The following is a 19,724-nucleotide window of genomic DNA, read 5'->3' as shown; positions in this document are numbered from 1 at the left end:
CTTTTATGGATGCAACAATCTCCCATCCAGTAATGACAGCTTAAAAGGCAGCAATTGTGACCTGGGGAAAGTAATGGAGGCCCTGGCAAGAGGCAATCTCAAGGATATGGCTCGACAAACATGATACGTGGCAGAGCAATTAGAATCAGGCCTGGGCCCTGGCATGGAACAGGAGCTGAGAATTTACTGTGTGTGAAAGGAAGTGTGAGGGAAGATAGTAGCACATCACAAAATGGTGGGCATGTAAATAGAAGTAACAGGGTGGCCAGAGACAGTCCTGAAGGCAAAGGGGCACTAAAACCCATGCGCCTAAATAATTTGAAAAGATGTCTTGCAGCCCCTCACATTGGTTCGCAACTTGGAAAAGTAAAGGCATGGACATTTTAGAAAAAAAGCATCCAAATCTTTCACATGATTTCAAACAAATAGTAGCTAGTTGTAAGCTTGCTTTTAAAATATGTGCACATGTTTTTTCCAATATTCTCCATTTCCATTTAACAGCTCTCCGTCTGAGCAAGTCTATATTGAAGTGTTTTAGGATGTTCAGAGTAAAGTTGAAGATGATAACGTGGTTAGTTGTTAAAGGGAAAAGTAAGATTCTGATCACCTTCCTTTCTCTTTTGCAGATGAATGCAATAACATTTTAGAAGGGAGTAAAGCAAACTATATTAAGGGGTTGGTTATGCAGAGTGATGGACACATCCTTTTATCCACAGAGAGGCTACTGTGAAGATGAATCCCAGATCTTAAAAAATGTAGATGAATATTGCACATTCAGTGAATAATTAACATCAGTACTGGGAGGAGTGAGAGACTAATGTGCCCTCACATTATACACACTATTGTCTACAAAAAATATACATTTTCGAGCAAATAGTTATTTTCAACATGGTTGACAATGCTGTATCAGCATAGCAGTATGCTTAAAAAAATCAAAGTTCATATTCAACTCCGTGAGCTATCACTCATGGCTAAAAACACGGGAAGTACCATATAATGTCCAAAGACAGACATATCTATACTATGGAGGTCAAATGGGTGTGGCACTGGGGGTGGCACATCTGTGCTCATTCACGGATTGGCTTTGCCCCCTTGCTTCCCCAGTGGCCATCACTGACCTAAGCCTTAGATAACAAATCAGAGAAGCGAGAACGATTGTCCTGAGTTGGCTGGGGCATTGAAACCATGGGCGCAACTAGACCCGAACTTCAGGGGGGGCGATTTATCACTCCCAGCCAGGGCTGGCCTTAGCACTGGTCGCACACGGTGCAACAGTCTTTTCTGGCGCACCCTCCCCCATTTCCTCCTTCTCCATGAATTCCCTCACTACCAGTCACCAACCATGCACCTCATCTCTCTACAGCACCTTTCTGACAAACATTTCATTTTTTTTATAGCGCTACTCATAGTTTACTCACACTCAGTTCTGTGATCTGCATGGTACACGTTCTGTGTAGCAGGCACATTAACCCTCTGCGCTTTTTGGGTGGCGGGAGTGCCCAGGTGAGTGCACAGTGGCCGAAGCGACAGTGTGAGGGTAGGGTAAGAGGAGTGACTGCAGGGTGAGTGAGATGACCATATGAATTTGGGTGCAAATGTAAGTACAGAGTGGGACGAACAAATGCATAGTTAGTGATGGGCTTGTTTGAGTGAGATTGCAGATTGAGCAGTGAGGGGGGCAAGTCAGTGAAGGGTGAGTAGTGTGCTCGTGCGACTGCAGGGGAGGTATAGGGTGAACAGCGCAAGTGCATTGTGAGTGCAGAGTGGACGGGTGAATGGTGATCAGTGTGAGTGCATCGTGATCGCTGTAAGTACAGGGTGAGCGTAAACGTGAAGGGCAAGAATGAGGATTGAGTTGTCTGAATGCAGGGTGCATTCCCAGACCCTTGAAGTAACTCAGCATGTTATTGACTGTGGTGTAGGGTTTCATATATAAGTTCAACTATTGCTATTATGGCATTAATAGGGATTGAGGGTGTAGGAAATAAATAATGTGCTGATCCTGCAACAAACTTCCAGTCTCATGATACGGATTGCCAGCTCATTATTTTGATGTCCCAGGCGGGCCAAAAATAAACAGTCACCTAAAACTGGATTTTCAGCACTTATCTGTGCTTACTTTGAACAGCAAATATAAATAGAAAGCACTTTTAATTGTGTTCTAGGTCTGCCTGAATGATCCCTTGACTGATAATTAAAGGAAACAAAGACAGAAAAGTCACATTACAAATGAATACATACACTTTTATTTATAACCCTATTTGGTGTCAACACAAGGTCTTTCCAGGCTCTTTAAACAAGACATTGCTGGCATTTTTCTTTTGGTACCCATACATTATATTCCTTTTCATGAAATGCATTCTCATCAACAGTGAGGCGATATGTGACGTCACCTGCGATATCATCAATTATTTTATTTGTGATGTTATCTTTAACATCAAGAACGAGCTGGGGGCAAATGTAGGAAATTATGAGGTAGAGGCACAATGTGATTTGCGGGATGCATTGTCGGTAAAGTGTATTGGAGGAGCACAGAGTAATGCGCTTCAGTGCAGCGCTGGTTGTCATGCCGGAAGGGAACACTATGTGATGTGTCTCACTGGAGGACTGGGTGTTGGGAATGTGGTGTGCAATTTGGAACTGTGCATCAGAAGGTCACTGTGTGTTGTACAGACAAGGTACTTGCACATGGCTGTGTGTATTACAGAGCAGGTGATGTGCCAAGGGGGGGCAAAAGTTGATGTTCGGTAACAGTTGTTGGTTCAAGTGTAACTGCAAAGAGGCCTGAAGATGTACTGTGTTAACAACTCATCCGTTCCATTTTTTCTTTCCATTCTGGAATTTGGAGTACTATTCAATTATAAATCAGGGAATGAAAGTACTACAATACAAAGAAAAATATATATTATGGATAATCTACCGACACAACATCCGGTACTTTGGAAGATAAAAAATGGCAGTCTTGCTTTCTAATGCATTTCAGTGATTTGTTTTAGGGTCAGGAATCTAATCATGGCAGAAGATTGTGTTTAATATGGTGTGTTTTATACAGGCACAGATATACACATGAAACATTCATGGGCACACAAATTCAAACATGCACAATTCACATACAAGAATGGTTACACACTTGCATAGGCGCAAAGGGCCTTATGTTTTCTACATCTTTAGACAGTCCTGGTTTTTTGTACAACACTGTTTGGCGTAATGGCACTTTCAACCCTTCGCTTATTTTCGTAAAAGAAAACCTAAGCCCCAGAATGCAGTAATTTGTTGCTGGAAAAAAAAAATAACTGGCTGATGGTGTTACATGTGAAATGGCCTACTTGGTAGAATAGATCGACAGAAATTCTTTAAAAAAAAATACATTCCCTCTTTATCACATTGTTAAATAGATCTATTTTTGGTTTGTTGCTTTAAATATTTGCCTTTGTCTTCCATGCCTACAATATGAAGAAGAAAAGTGTTGAAAGTATTAATTTTCATTATTTTATTTTACCCTGCCCCTCTCAAACATTTTCAAAGGCTGATTTTAAATCATAAAGACGACGATGTGCGAAGGTTCCATATCTGAGGAGGAGTGGCTCGCTTCTCAGGAGAAGGACGTGGTTCTCCGCGCCGTGATGGGCCACATGACATCCTATTGGCCTCCTGTCCGGAATCTACACGGTTCACTCCGGAGCTTCCAGCAAGTGAGTGCGGAACTCACCCTCGAGAATGGCTTCTTGAAACGGCATGAGCTGTTCGTCCCTCCGGAAGGTCTCAGAGGCAAACTGATAAGGATTGCCCACAAAGGTCACCCTGGCGGCACCGCGACCAAGAATCTATTGAAAATGTACTACTGGTGGCCGGGGATGACCAGCGACATCTGCGACTTCATAGACAGGTGCGAACAGTGTCTGAAGGCGGACAAGCATTGGAAGACCAGCAGAGGGGAGCTGCAGAGGGTGGAGATTCCGGCTGGCCCATGGAGCCATCGACTTCGCGGGTCCGTTCTCGCTGCTGCCGGAGGACTGCAGATTTCTCATCGTGATCACTGACTATTACTCCAAATGGATACAGTACAAGTTCGTCCGAGAGGTTACCACGGACCGGGTGATTCAAGTGCTACGAAAACTCTTCGCTCAAGAAGGTCAACCGAAAGTCATGGTATCCGATAACGGCACCCAGCTGGTATCCAAGAAGATGATGGATGTTCTCGCCCACTCGGGGATCAAGCAGGAGAAGACCCCATTGTACAGCCCGAAGAGCAATGGGCAGGTGGAGAGAATGAACAGGTTCCTCAAGGAGGGAATTCAGCTAGCACTGGCGTCCAATTTGGATGTAAAGCAGTTTCTCGCGGACAAGGTGCACACTTACCATAACACTCCAAATGCCGTTACAGGCACACGCCTTTCTATTTGATGAGGGGGAGACGGTGCACCAGTGAGCTTACCTCCAAATACAACGAGTGGTATGATGTACGGGAAGACACTGAGGGTGTACAAGAGAAGACGCTGAGAGTCAGGGAGCGAATCATGGCTAAGCAAGAGTGTGCAAAAAGGTACGCTGATACCGTGAATAGAGCCAAAGCAAAGGATGTGGAACAGGGAGATTGGGTGCTAGTAAAGAAGCCGCATAAGGTGATGAAGGGGGAGTCAGTCTTTCAAACTCCTGTACGTGTGCGGGAGGTTAGGAAAGGGGCAGTTTGTTTGGAAAGTGGAGGATGGAGAAGCAAAGATGACATCGTCAAGCTCAAAGCAGGCCAGGAAAACATCATTATGAATGGAGGCCGTGCGAGTGGGCCAAGGAATGACGATAGGGTACCTGAGTGGCAAGAGTACGAGGTTGTGAGCAGGAGTGAACGGACGGATAATGGTTGGTTGCACACCCCGCTTGTTGATAGAGCTAGCAAAGGAGAATCAGCATGTCACGAGGAGGTGCGAATTGAGACAAGTGGTGCCGGTGGGCGTGGTGGAACGAAATCTGTGCGAGAGTGCGAAGGCAACCAGGGTGTCCAGGAAGGTACCAGATATAGTAGCACGCCATGCGCCGAGGGGCAACCTCGGTTTGTGACTCCTAGGAGGCCTACCAGATTTGTTAGGGCGCCCAAGCGCTTTGAAGACTTTGTCATGACATGATTAATGTTTTGCTGTTTATATTGTTGAAGGGGAGATGTTGTACGTTCTAGTGTCTCGTTCCCTCTGTGTCACGTGACGCCCCGTCCAATCGGGACGGGCGGCTCCGTGACGCGGAGGGGGGCGGAGACACTCGGAAGGAGAGCGTTGGCGGCGAGCTTACGATCGCCGCTCCTCGTGGGCCCTAAAACGGGACATACATGTTGTATTTACGCCAATAAACCTACGAGCTGTTACTACCATCAACCAGCGTCCTCCCTGTTATTTATGGCACAACACGTCCTTAGTTCTGCTGCTTTGACCTCCCCATTTTGGAGAACCTTCACATTTGTCAACAGGCTTACAGCCCTGGTTTCATTGGCCGGGGGCGAGGGGGTGCGCCTTGATTCACCTTAATCCTCGTCAACCACGGACTCGCCACTGCTTAATATATATTATAATAATAATAATGATAATAAAGTGGAGTGCACACAGTCAGGAGCCCGCCTCTGACACAGCCAGCAGCCTAGCAAGGAAGCCATGGGCCCTGGTGCAAGCAAGGAAAATGCCACCTTTTACTGCTGTTGGGCAGTGAAAAACAGCAATTGTCAAAGTTCAATAGGCCCCGGCCCCTCAGAGTTTTAAGTCCCGGTGCCACTGAATCTCCTGCACAAATGGTAGCTGCACCCCTTGACTCGGCAGAAGGCGAGGTTGCCTTTCTTCCACTACCCAAACCTTCCTCTCTTTCTTACTCTTGATGTTTTCATTCATTCGATCTTCCTTTTAGAAGTGTTTTCCTATCATTCTCTTCCTTCTTTCTCCCTTTTCTGACAGACTCTCTCTTGCTCCCACTGAGCATGACAAATAAATGCCGCCCCCAAAACGGAGTACAAATGCCCACCACCTGCAGCTGCAACCACCGACACAAATTACGCACCGAAACTCGTCTCACTTACTTCAAAATTGAACGACCGTTCCCCAATGAATCCTCGAAGTACAAACACGCAAGCAGTGCCTCCTCTCTGTGGGCCTCATGTAGGTAAATAAATTTTACCGGTTCTTAAATACCGAGCCGTACCGAATCGGTAAATTAGAATCGGTAAGTTATATGTAGGTAAAAATTCGGTAACAGTTACCGATTCGGTAACATTCGGTAATCACGAATCGGAATTCACCGAATCGGTAAATACCGAGGTGGTATTTACCGATTCGGAAAATACCGAGGTGGTATTTACCGATTCGGAAAATACCGAGGTGGTATTTACCGATTCGGAAAATACCGAATCCGTATGTACGGATTCGGTAAATAAAATCACATGACTTGACGAAACAGCTAATCCTGTGCAACGACAGCCCACCCAACCAGGAGGTGGCCACACCCAGGCAGGTGTACATAATTAGCCGACCCTGGAGAGGCTTTGAGTGCAGAGGAGAGGCAGGGAGCCGTTGCCTGTGCGAGCGGGAAAACGAACAGCATGTCCAGCCAGAGAACACAGAGAGACGGAGGGGAAAGGAGGAGGAAGCTGAAATTTAGCCCCAAGGAACTCCAGGTGCTGGTGGAGGAGGTGGTGAAGCAGCACCAGAAGCTGTTTGGAAGGCAGTCCCTGCAAGTGCCTGAGGCTGAGAAGCGCAACATATGGCTGGCCATCCAGGCGCAGGTCAATGCTGTGGGAGTGACCCACAGGGACATTGAGGTCCTCAAAAAGCGCTGGTATGACCTGAGGATTGTGACCAAGAGGAAGATGGGCGACATCCAGAAGGAGGCCAGCCAGACCGGAGGTGGAACCAACAGGGCACCTGCCCTCACCGAACTGGAGGAGCTGGTGGCGGCCACAATCGAGCAAGAGAGCGTCGTGGGCCTCGGGGACGCCGACAGCTCTGCCAGAGCCGCAACACACCAAGGTAAGACGAAAGCACAGCAATGTAGCCCCCCCACCCCTATCCCACATCCCCCATTGTGAAACGAGAATCACACTGCAGTCCACACGTGTCAGTGCAGACAGGCAATGCATTCCGGGAGATGTAGTCAGGGTAACACTAACCATGACGTAAATGTTACAGGGCAACAAGGCATGTCACGCACTCGAGGCACAAGGAGACAGAGGACATTTTGGAATGTGAAATGATTTATTGTGACGCTTGCAATGCAGCCCTTCGGGGACACTGAGCCAATGTTGTATTTCTGTCCACAGATGTGACATCATGCAGGACAGGGCATGCTGCAGGAGAGACGGCACACCGGCCACAAATATCACCTCTAGCCAGCACAAGTTCAGACCAGGGAGCAGGCCCACTGGCAGCCGCACCACCAACACAGCCAGCCTCGCCGCACCCAGAGCCAGCATCACCTCACCGAGAGCCAGCATCACCTCAACCAGAGCCAGCATCGCCACTCATGTTCGATTCACCGGCCACATCTCCGCTTGCAGGTGTGAGAATGAGGAGGCGTCCAGCAGCCAGGCTACGAGCCTTAGACACCTCGTCAGACGACAGCATGGGCCCAGAAGACCGCACCAGGCCCCAGGAAGGGAGCCATGCCACTGTGCCCCACACCTCACAGGCAGCACAGACGGGAGCAAGAGGGCGCCGCAGGTCGCGTGTCCAGAGTCCACCAGCACCCATTGACGGCCATGGTGTCTTCTTGGGTCTCGAGGGCCAAATGTTGAAGCAACAGCGCCTGCAATCAAAGGCAGTCATGTCAGTCCAGAGGCACATGCGGGTGATGAAGACAACATTAGTCAACATGGACAATAACATTAGCGGCATGGCTGCGGGCATTCGGGACATGTCCCAGTCAATCCAGCAGTTGTGCAGCAAATTAGATGCTGACATCGAAGCACGGCGCCGGGAACGCCAGAGAAGGGACACTACCAGCAGGGCACTCAACCGTCTGGCAACTGCGACTTCTCTACTGTGCCGGCGCTCTGTGTCGATGCAGGAGGGCCTAACACAGTGCCGCAGCGACCTGTCTCGGGGGATGGTGCAGGTGACAAGTGCACTAGGGGTGCTATTGACCAGTCAGGCGTCGACAACTGCTGCAGGGGATGCTGCGGAGAGCATCGACACCAGCAGCAGGAGCAGCATCACACCCCCCGTCCCAGAAGCACGCAGGAGCAGCAGGCGGCTTGGGGTTGGCTCTAGTGAGGATGCACAGGCCGTGCAATCCACCACTGCAGCGCGTATGCGCAAACATTGATGTAGCCCTGCTTAGCCACTTCCCATTGGGTGACGTAACCCTGGACTTACTCCTTGTATAGATGGGATATTGCCAGATTGGCTTGTTCATGTGTTCATGGCGTGGTGCCACATTAAAACTACGTCATGACTTCTCACAACTCGCTGTGTCCCCTCACTTACTCAGAAATAGTTGCATGTGATCTCTGCCCGTCTCTCTCTCCCATCGATTGCAGTTGGCACTCTAGCTGCGTTGCCCTCTGGCTGGCCTGACTCATCCTCGTTGTCCTCAAAATATGTTAGTTCCACATCTGTACCTTTTTTCGTGGCAAGGTTGTGCAGCATTGCACAAGTGGCAATAATCTTGCAGCAGGTGATGGGTTTGTACTGGCGTGCGCCTCCGCTCTTGTGCAGGCAGCGGAACCTGCTCTTCAGTAGTCCAAACGTGCGCTCCACCACATTGCGTGTTGTTTTGTGTGCCACGTTGTATCGTCTCTCACTCTGGGTTGCTGGGTGTAGGTAGGGAGTGAGGATGAATGACCGGCATGCATATGCACTGTCGCCTAGATGAGTAAAAGGGAACCATCAGTAACATGCCTCTATACACTATGATTTGCAGGTTTCAAGGGGCGTCACTGTTACTTACCTAGCAGGTATCCCTCTCCGAATTCTCCGGCACTCAGTCGTGTGTAGATCCCACTATTCTGGAAGATGTAAGAGTCGTGGGTGCTCCCAGGAAACTTTGCAACAATATCTGTGATGATGTTCCCTGCATCACAGATCACCTGCACATTGATGGAGTGGGTGGACTTCCTGTTCCTGTAGATGTGCTCTGTGTCAGCTGGTGGACAGATTGGGATGTGTGTACCATCAATACAGCCGATGACATGGGGGAACTGTGCCATGTGATAAAAGTCTGTCTTTGTTTTCTGCAGTGCAGCCTGTGTGTTTGGGAAGCTTATGTAGTGGTGCATTCTCTGCATCATGGCATCCAGGAACTTCATGAAGAAACGTGACAGGCAACTCTGGGATACCCCACCCACCGCAGCTGTCACCACCTGATAACTGCCGGATGCCAGCAGATGTAGGCTGCAGAGCACCTGCACATGTGGGGGTATGGCGTGCGCCCTTCTTATTGGCTGGTCCAGGAGTGGGTGAAGGTCCCTGATTAAGTCCATGATGGTTTCGGGGTGTAGCCTGTACCTCTCATGTATCTCTGCATCAGTCAGCTGGAATAGTGTGATGCGCTGTCTGTAGATGCGTTCCTCCCGTCGCCAAACCCTCAGTCCTGCTGCCTGTAGACGTAGGCGCCTTGCAATGACGTACATAGCGGCCATGTTGTCCACGCTGTGGCATTTTGGGATTGCTTATCTGCACTGTTGATGGTTACCACCTGCTTTCAATCCGTGTTAATTACCGACTCTTATTTACCGATTTTCTTGGATTTCTTAATTACCGAGTGCTCCTACATGTCATTTTAATTTTTACCACTTCATATTTACCACTTCATATTTACCGATTCGTTAATTGTGTATTCGGTAAATCTGATTCGGTATTTTGGAATTCGGTAAATATGAATCGGTATTTACCGCCTCATATTTACCGAAAAGTGGTTTTTGGACTCCTACATCTCACTTGTCTGAATACCGGTCGGTAACGGCATATTTACCGAAAATCGGCCGTTACCGACCGGTATTTGGCTACCTACATGAGGCCCTGTGTGCGCTACAGAGCGTATGGGGCCCCTGGAGGCTGGAACACGGGGGCTGCTGCGGGGCCTAAATTACATTTTAATCCCATCCCCATGACGCATCCCACCCCACACTCTGAAATTCCTCGCTCCTCCGACACTCACCTGATGCCTGGCCTGCAGCTTCAGTGGCAGGCGTGAATGGGTGGCAGGAGACAGAGCAGGCTAGCAAGGGGTTAGCAATAAATACATTCTCACCTCCTCGCGCACACTTTTAATTCTGCGATGCGCTTGACAATGGTTACCAGACCCACCCTAAGAGAGTGAAGACCACGCAGACGCGGAGACGTCTGAGCGCTGTGCACCATTTAATTTATAAAAGAGACCCCAGCGAGGTGCAACGACGGCGCGCCTAACGCAAGTTACATAAGCTATCACATCCCAGACGGATGTGTAGTGCTTGCTGTCTGCGCGGCCGCGGAGGGGGCCCCTGGAGCGCAGCCCCCTCCCCCCCCCCCCCCCGCAACGCGAGGGCTGCGGGGGCCTGTGTTACGCCGCTGGCTCTGTTATATGCATGTCAAGTATGGTTCAGGGTGCTCCAGTTTGCCTTTAGTCCTAATTTGTCTTGAGTTTTCTGCGGGGTGGTATTTTAATTTTGAAGCAGTTTGCTTAAAGGACACTTAGGCAGAGCTTTGGTTCCACATAACACTGTCTGGAGCAGCAGAACAGCATGACTTTGGGGGGGGATCTCAATGTCGCCGAGCCCAGCGGACACGCCGGTGGCACGTCAAAGGCAACAGTGGCGGCTCGTTAACTTTGAAAGTGTGAGGCGTAAATACCTTCTTCAAATTTGAATAAAGAAGCACACAAACCTAGAGAGCACAACCTACTTCAAGGATTCTTCGCTGCAAACATTTTGTAAACTATCAGAACCAAATGTTCACTTTGGATCCCAATGGCACATTAATTAGCTTAAAATCTAGAGGTTTTGAAAGGACACTGATGACATATTCGACTATTCTCGTGATGTGCTAGTATGCCTTGGCTTTTCTAGGCATATAAGGACTCGCCTGCTTCATTTGATTGCACTAAGTGCATCATGTTACCATTTTGCCCTTAATCATTCACTTCACTAGGTCAGTTATAGCAGGACCAACTCCGCGCTTCAGCTGTCTGATGACGTAACAATAGGTGTGCATGAGTCAGAAGACATCCCTTTCAGCGCTGCGTTGGTACATAGAACATGTGGACAAGACAAAATACTAACAGGGAAAGTTGGCTCAGATCTCAGAGCCCGTGCATGAGCCAAGCTGTGAAAATATATGTTGTGTAAATCACACAACAAACAACGTAAATATATTAAAATCTCTTATAAGTTCAAAAAAGTGTAATTCTAGCACATGTTGACGCTTTGATATTAATAGGGCACATTGTAGCACTATTAAAAGTGGTAATTTTGTACAACTGGTAGCCTGAACACACATATTCAAAAGTGATTTCTTTCATACACGATAATGAAGTAAAAAGAGTTTTGGTGAAATAAAATATTTGCCTAGGAAGACACAATTAAGGTGGGAAGCCACGATTTATCCAGGTTTTCTGGTTTCAGTCTGTACAAATCAGCCAGCACATGGGTATGTATTTGTCTTTCCTTATGTTAAGATTTGTTTTTACCTCTTAGTGAATTCTTCTGCAGTTTGTAAAATAGGTATTATATGCATGGTAAGATTAAGTGATTTGCCCAGAATCACACGATGTTGAGCTGACGCCGAGACTTGAACCTCGTTCCCAGTTCCATAGTCAGCAGCTCTTCCCATAAAACCACAGCTTGTGTACAGGGGGGGAACCAGAGGCTACATGAAACCTAACAGGGCCTCTATCTGAGCCAGAGCCAGGCTTGTGCCTGACTCGACTTTCAGTGGCTCGCTGACCTCTAGTAAACAGTAAAAACAAAATCTCTTTTTAGAAAGAAAGTTAAATAAGATTAGCTCTCTATGGAGGTTAAGTGGGGTCACTGCAAACACTCAATGCTAACATTTCAACACATTACGAAAAAGAAAACAACTTTAAAAATGACTTCTTACACTTTTCATGCGCTCTGCCATTCACGAGGAAAACTCTTAAAATTAACTGAAATTAAACTAACCTGAATTCCACCTTTCGAGTCAATTTACTGCGGCACAGGTTTCGCTCCTCTGCTTCTTCTACGGCCCTTCCTAAGTCATGCAGCTGATTACAGACTGCCAAATCCGAAGGCTGGATGCGACTGGGGGCCGCCCATCTTTACTCGGCTGTATCCTGCCATTTGACCGGGCGGGGGGCGACTGTGTCAAAAAGCACGTCACCACCCGAGCAGGATGCCATCTTAACACATGCTGCACTACACTGGGCATGCGCAACATATGTAATGGTTTGTCAATGTGAGTCGGCAGCGGAAATTAAAAGCGCCCCTCACATGCGCAGACCATTTGGGCAACTGCTCTCTCCTACCCTGGGTGCGATGACATGCGCAATTTTGCCGCTGACCGCGGCCCCCGCAGGGGGCCACTAGAGCGGTCGGCCCCATAGTGTCGCCTGGGCACCGGTCACCCCTCCCCGCCTCCCCCTCCTGGGGGGCAGGGACTCCGGCCAGTGTCCCCCTCCTCTTTCCTGCCCGGAAGTGACGCGAGGGGTGTCACTTCCGGGGCTCCTCTGGGCGTGGGGGGAGGCTATATAGCCCTCCCCCACCATGACGGCGACCGAGTGCCAAGTTACCGGAGACGACTTGTACAAGAAACAAACGTGAGTGGTTACTCAATTCTGTTGGTTAGAGGGGATGTTGACAAGAGCAGAACTCAAACTAATTAGCCTTGAACATATTATGGCAACGATTTATGCGACGTGTATAAAAGCTGTAAATATGGTGCTAAAAGGATGACATGCCAAGGGAGATACCTTCCATATTTCACTGTGTACCCTCAATCCAACAGGTCTAAAGTAAACAGAGGATGCCTGGTTGACTTGTTAGACCTGTTATTAGTTTTATTAACCACACCAGGTATTATGAAGTAATGACATTTGTACTCATATCATAGGTACTTCCAGGACACATGTTTTTCTATACACACACCTCTAGACTGAACTACCCCCCCCCCCCCCCGAGCAAAAGAAAGTAAAACACTATATGGGTTGGCACGCTTTGCAGACGGTGGCTAGCTCGCACATGTGGGTCTTCCGCTGAGTTGGACTGTGATCTAAAGCCTGGCTTACGCCCCCCCCCCCCCCCGAAAGGGTTTCCTTGTCAGTCCCTTCCCTTCCAGCTTTGTCTCTTTGCTCTTGTCACAATTAGAGGTGCTTGGCTTAGCTGTCCCCTCCACTGCGTCCTTACCCATATGCATGACCCAGAGCCTAACCTCCAGTTGGTCCCACTCTAATTCCGGACAGATTGCCCTCTTTTTCCTAAAGTCAAAGTCATACCGGTACCAGCCCATACCCCCGCTATTTGCGGCCTTTTCCGTGATAACACTTGCATACTGAAATAGCCCTGGCCCTTGATCCGGGAACCTTTCCATTATTACCGCCGCCAATATGGCGAAGGCTTGGCCCCATGTGACAATGTTCTTTTCGGGCCAGTTTTGAAAGCGCACCTTCTTATCGTCCTCCTTGGCGCCCATCTTCCTAGTGGCCACCCCTTCAGCCCCATGCACGAGTAGTGTGAAAATATCAATAAACCCCCTCCGCCAGATACCCTCTTTGCCCAGGTGAGAGTGGGGGTGCTTCTTAAGGTTCGGATGACCATTGCGGTTTGTGGTACCTCCCAGCGGAACCACTGGTAGTGTACTGGAGCTAGCAGGAAACTGGGAACCTGGGATACCGACACTTGTACCTCGAATGGTGGGGATGTGGTCAGCCAACATAGTGTGCTGCCGTCCCAATAATTGGGGTAGCAGCGTGTCAAACACAATGGGACACTATGTCAATAGAACTTTTGGCACGCCCAGTGTGTAACTAAACTAAACTTCAACGGAGCAGGTAATTTGTCACCGCTGGGGATGCTCCGGGCTGGCGGTGGGTACCCCCCCCACTGGCCACCCTCTTATCTGGGAGCATTCTAGGATGGGTTAAACTACTACTTAGCCAATCCGTAATGCTTGGACCATGCCGCAGACAGTGAGCACTGCTTAAATCAGACAGATTCTCTAAGCTAGTATGATAGGGGGTTTCACCACAGAGGGAGCTGAACGAGCATAATTCCCATAAGGAATAAGGGATACATGGCAAGGGCAAGAGGGTCCCTTGCCCATGGCCACACACTTTCAGTTATGAACACTCCTGTGCGTCAGGATTCAGCAAACAAAGGGACTGTTCAAAGGTTAAATAAAATCCCCCTTGCCAGAATAGCCAGAGCAGGGGGAGTGGTCACCTAGCAAGCGGGCTGCTGTCCCATAGATGAGCACACAGGTTTTCCAGCACACTCGGTGCTAGTAGAACGGCAGCTAGGTGAGATCAGCAAATAGATGGGGCCTTGCGAGCCTGGGTGTCGGCATCCACCCCGCCCAGAGCTGGCTCGGGCTGAGGCAAGTGAAGCAGTGGAACTTTCCCGCATGGGGGTGAATTGCTCTTGGCACAACTCCCCAGGCCTGACGGGCCTTTTGTTTCAGCAGACACTATCTGACCCAGGATAGAGTCAAGGGCTTGGGATATAGATGGGGCCATCTATAACCAGCAGGGATGGTTCTCTTTCATCTGGATTGCAGGAAGCTCTAGACAGGAGAGGTTGCAGGTAAGACTATAGCTGTATTGGTGGGGGGCTCTGGCGGCGACGGTGGCTGCCTCCAGAGCTGTGGCGGAGTTACAGGGCGATCTGGAAGCAGGCCAGTACCAAGGGTACCTCTGCGCGGCACCATAGGGGGTACCAGAGCCAAATCCGAGGAGCCTCATGGGAGGGTCCCGGAAGCCGTGTCGGCGCCCCGCTAGTCTTTCGGGCGGTTGTGGGCCTGAACAACCGGGGTTTGCTATGCTACGCTCCGCCCCGCCCCGGGAAGGGGCGTGAGTAGAAGTTACCAACGGTCACGTGATCCTGTAAGAGAATCACTTGGACGGCAGCAAAAGCGGGGTTCGCCCCAGTGCTGCCCGGCTCATCAGGCGGGCAGGCGGCCCAGTTGGTTGCCTGCCCTTGGATCGCCCGTAAGATAACCCACCTATTACATAACGGTGTATGTAATAAACCTGCAGCATTTTGTACCCAATCAAACAGTCTGTGTGTGTGTTATTAATGGGTAATGTATTTTGTTGGAGGGGGGACTGAGGGGTGCCAATGGCGATACTATGAGCTGTGTGAAACACAGGCGCGGAAAAGTAAACAGACGAATTGTGAAAGCTGTCAATTCGTCTGCTTACATTTCTGTAGCCCGAACTGCACTGAGCAGTTTCTTATTCTGTAGATGCTAGTGGAGCACCACTCCATATCCCCCTATGCACCAGCTGCCTTTGAAAGGCAAGCTTGTCTGCACCCGTCCGCGCCTGGACCGTGCCTAGTGCCGGTTCCCCTGGCGGTTTCTACATTCAACCACATAGGGTTTATAAATATTCTAAAGACTTGCTCCAAGAACTTAATTCAGGCAGGACAAACTAATGGTCCCGCCCTATCTCCTGAGGACTGTGATAAGTTAGTTACTTGTCCAAAATGTTATATGAGCCTTCTTAATTTGAAAGTTAGTATCCTTCATACACCAGATGGAAAGGTTTTGACTGATACCAAACAGGTTCTTTGCACCCTTATAAATGCACGTTCTCTGATGAAGCATGCTTTGGAGTTCGCAGATTTTTAGAGGCCCAGTGCCTGGACGTAGCATTTATTACAGAATCTTGGGCTGCGCAGCGGCTGGTCTGTATCTGGCCGTAGCAGACCCTCCAGGTTTCCTTAGTCACAGATTAGACAGGATAGGAAAAAAAGGAGAAGGTATTTTTATAATATACCGCCAGACCTTTATAACCTCTTTCACTGAACTTATTAGACTGAAAGACTTCAGCTGTCAAAACATTATTCCTTCAATGGAATACTTTTGTACCTGCCCCAGAGACATTTTCTGGTTTTTTTCCCGTTTAATCTCAGTTTTTAGATTTAGAAATTGATTCACCAGATTTTGCGATTCTAGGTGATTTTAATATGCATTCAGAAAATTCAGAGAACACTGGCGCGGCATGTCTAACGGACATGTTGCTTAGTCTCGGGCCAGAACAACAGGAAAATGAACCGACGCATCAAGAAGGCCACCACCTTGATGGCATCTTCTCCGACTGCCCACATTTGTCTACATCAGCAGTCCTATCCTTGCTATGGTCTGATCATCTAGCAGTTATGTTTAATATTAAATTAGCTCACTTTAATGCATCTCACAATAAAACCTTGCTAGTCAGAGTCTCACGTAATTAGCATCTGATAAAGGAGATAAAACTAGATGCTATCTTATCAGAAACACAGCCTTGCATGAAAACAAATCACCATAGAGCGACTAATCTATATCAGGGTTGGTTGGAAAACGCCGCAGAAATTTTTTTACCAGCTTAACCCCATACGAGAAACCGGGACACTCCCTCTGAACCTTGGTTCACAGAAAATCTAAGACTGCTTAAACAAGCATGTCATAGGCAGGAAAATAAATGGAAGCGCCATTATGAGTATTCAGAAAAGAAGAGATACAGGCTTCTTTTAGCCTCATACAAAAATGTGATTTTTAAAGAAAAATCCAAATACTTCACTCAGAAGATAGAAGCAGCCAAAAATTCCACAAAAGAACTTTTTGCAACTGTTAAACAGCTATCTAAACCTCCTAAAATGGGGTTTCAGGGAAACCAAACCTGTAATTGGCTCCCTTTTTCCAAGATAAGGTCAAGTTGGTTTTTAATATTTTTCCTCTAATCCTTTGACTGATCACAATGACTCCCAAGTTAAAAATAATGAATGTCACAGTGATTCCCAAACTATTAATAATGAACGTAAGGTCTAATTAACTTCTTTTGCTGAAATTTTCCAGGACTAAACTAAAACTATTCTCCTGGAAACACAGTCAGGATCTCCTCAGGATCCATGCCCAACGAAAACAATTCATTTAGTGGTGGCACTATTTCGGACCACCTTTTTTAATTTTATGGTTAAGTCAGGAAAATTTCCCAGTATCTGGAAGATAGCTTACATTCTTCCTTTAATCAAAAAAGCTAACCTAGATCCTTTAGATCCTGGGAACTACTGTCCCATTTCCAGATTGCCCCTTCTGCCGAAAATAATTGAAAAAGCTCTTAACTCACAGTTGACAGCCTTCATTGAGGACCAGAGCCACCTAGACCCTTGCCAATTCGGATTTAGGAAACATCACAGTACAGAATTGGCATTGATAAGTGCCTCGGAATATATTAAATTGACATTGGATGCAGGGGCAGTGCTGGTCCTAATGGACCTCTCAGCGGCATCTGACACTATAAACCACCAAATCCTGCTGAATAGGCTGGAGGATATTGGAGCAAAAGATAAAGCCCTTGCTTTAGTCAAATCATTTTTGTCAGACAGAATTCAGTTTGTTGCATCTGATAATTTCAAATCCTCATCCTTCTCACTCCCTTGCGGCGTCCCCCAGGGTTCGTCTCTTAGCCCGACCCTTTATAATATGTATGTAGCCCCTTTGGCCAAACGTATTAGATCGTTTGGGTTCTCTGCAATTACCTACGCAGATGATACCCAATTAGTGATCTCAGTATCATCATATATTTCAGAGACAGCAAAGCGCTTTTACAACTTTATGCAGGAGATCGAAAAATGGATGGCCCAAAGCTGCTTAAAGTTGAATTCAGGCAAAATTGAGGTACTGCTCTTTTGGAAAGACCCTTCCTTTTGGTCCCAAGACATGTGGCCACATGAACTTGGACAACGTCTGTCGCCAGCTACGAAGGCAAACTAAAACATTTTGGAGTTATCTTTGATAACCAACGGACCTTTGAAGAGCACGTAAATGCAATCACGCCTGCCTCCGTCTTTATTATGAAACCTTTACGAAAGTGCTTTCCTTTCATTTTGAAGGACCTGCAAAAAACATTAATTTCCGCTCTGATAGCCTCAAAAATTGACTATGCAAATGCTCTTTTCGTAAACATAAAAAGAAAAAGTCTAAATAAGCTTCAGGTCCTACAGAGCTCAGCCGCTCGCCTTTTACTAGGCATACCCAAAAGAGAATCAGTTACAGCTGCCCTTCCGCTTCTTCATTAGTTACCTATTAAGAAGCGTATACAGATAAGGCCCTGTGCATTGTTTATAGGGCTCTCCATGGGGAAGGCCCACAAGTTTTCAAACTTTGGTTTCGTGGTATTTCACACCAAGATCCCTTCGCTCAGAATCAGCATGCAAAATTATTGTTCCTAGAGTAAAAAGAGCAAAATGGGGCAGGATAAGTTTTATTGGCAGCACAAGTTTTATTGGCAGCACTTCCTGTCTCTGGAACAGCCTCCCTTTATTCATGAGAAAGGAAACAGACCACCCCTGCTTTAGAAAAAACTTAAAACCTGGCTTTTCAATCTTTAGGAGTCTCTAAACTCTGGCCAGCCTCCTGGTACTGCCCAGTTAGCAAGCTTGCGCGCCTAGACACCTTAGGGTAGTCGTGCACATTTATTATAAATCTTTATTTTGTTTCATTTAATCTTTTTGCAGTGACTCACTTTAAAAGACTTCAGATAATTTTGCCACGCATCTTACAGCTTCTATGTCTCTCTCATAAGGCAGTTATAGTTAACTGAAAACTAGCTCTAGGAAATCTGTTAGCTTGTGGTGTCCGTGCTTGGAATCAAGCAAAATGTAAAATTACCTTGTGTATAATGGTTGATAAGAAGAGTTACGCTATGCCTGGCTCTGAAAGGGACACTGCAGTTTGAGCCTATTAATCAAGCCAAAGAGATCTGAAACAGAAGTAAGTGTAGTGAAATTTCTTTCTGGCAGTAGCAGGGTAAATGAACAACAAGGGAGTGGACAGCAAGACAACGTAGGGTGAGAAGTGGGCAGGGCAAACAACGACACTGATAGGGGAGGTAACTGCAAAGAGGTGCACTCTGATAGAGTTCTAAAAAGTCAACATCCTGAGAGGCAGCCATATTAAAGTCAAGCTGTCAGTGCGACAAAGCAAATAATAAGAGAAGAAACTGACAAAGCATATGTAGTTAGTGTTAGAGTGAGGCGCGTTGAGAGCTTGAAATGCGTGCAGCCAGACACTGTAAACGGATGCTCTAATGCGTGCTGTGCAGGTAAAAACCTTTAAAAAATAGTTCCAGAAAAGCAGATTGAAACACTACTTCGGCAACTGGAAACTGACGAGAGAAGCCCCCAAGAGGAACAACAGGAAACAGTGTGCTACAGCCAATGAAAACGGAGTACAGTGAGTGGCAAGCACAGGAACCAATGAAAAGCAATGTAAGTAAAGGGGCAGGATGTAAGCCCCTTTTAAGATATATTTAATACAAAAGATTTCACAAGCCTAACAAAGGTGAAACCTAAAATGGAAAATCCTACCAATATTTGGGAAATAAATGAAACTTATTTCCATTTTGCTTGATCAGATGTGTTGTTATCTGTGAGTGAGAAAGCTCATATAAGCTCTTTCTTATGAGAAGACGATTGCAGTCAGTCTTGCCCTCCAAGAGCTACCAGCTTAACATGTTTCTACATAGCACTGCAGCAACTGTCTCTCCAAATATGGCCTACTCCACCCGGATAACATAGAAACAGGGAAAAAAGAAATTCTAAT

At 47.3% G+C, this 19,724-nt stretch overlaps 1 protein-coding gene across 1 annotated transcript in view; it reads right to left on the bottom strand.

The window, feature by feature from the left end:
• The window catches only part of LOC146854247 (V-type proton ATPase 116 kDa subunit a 4-like), a 2,520,670-nt gene that overhangs the window by 684,707 nt on the left and 1,816,239 nt on the right, over positions 1-19,724 (bottom strand). The gene's annotated exons all lie outside the window — the stretch shown is intronic.

The sequence above is a fragment of the Triturus cristatus genome, chromosome 4_1 (genome assembly GCF_964204655.1).
Source record: "Triturus cristatus chromosome 4_1, aTriCri1.1, whole genome shotgun sequence".
NCBI classification, from domain to species: domain Eukaryota; kingdom Metazoa; phylum Chordata; class Amphibia; order Caudata; family Salamandridae; genus Triturus; species Triturus cristatus.
The sequence above is the reverse complement of the archived record's forward strand: the minus strand, read 5'-3'. Positions and strand labels throughout refer to the sequence as shown.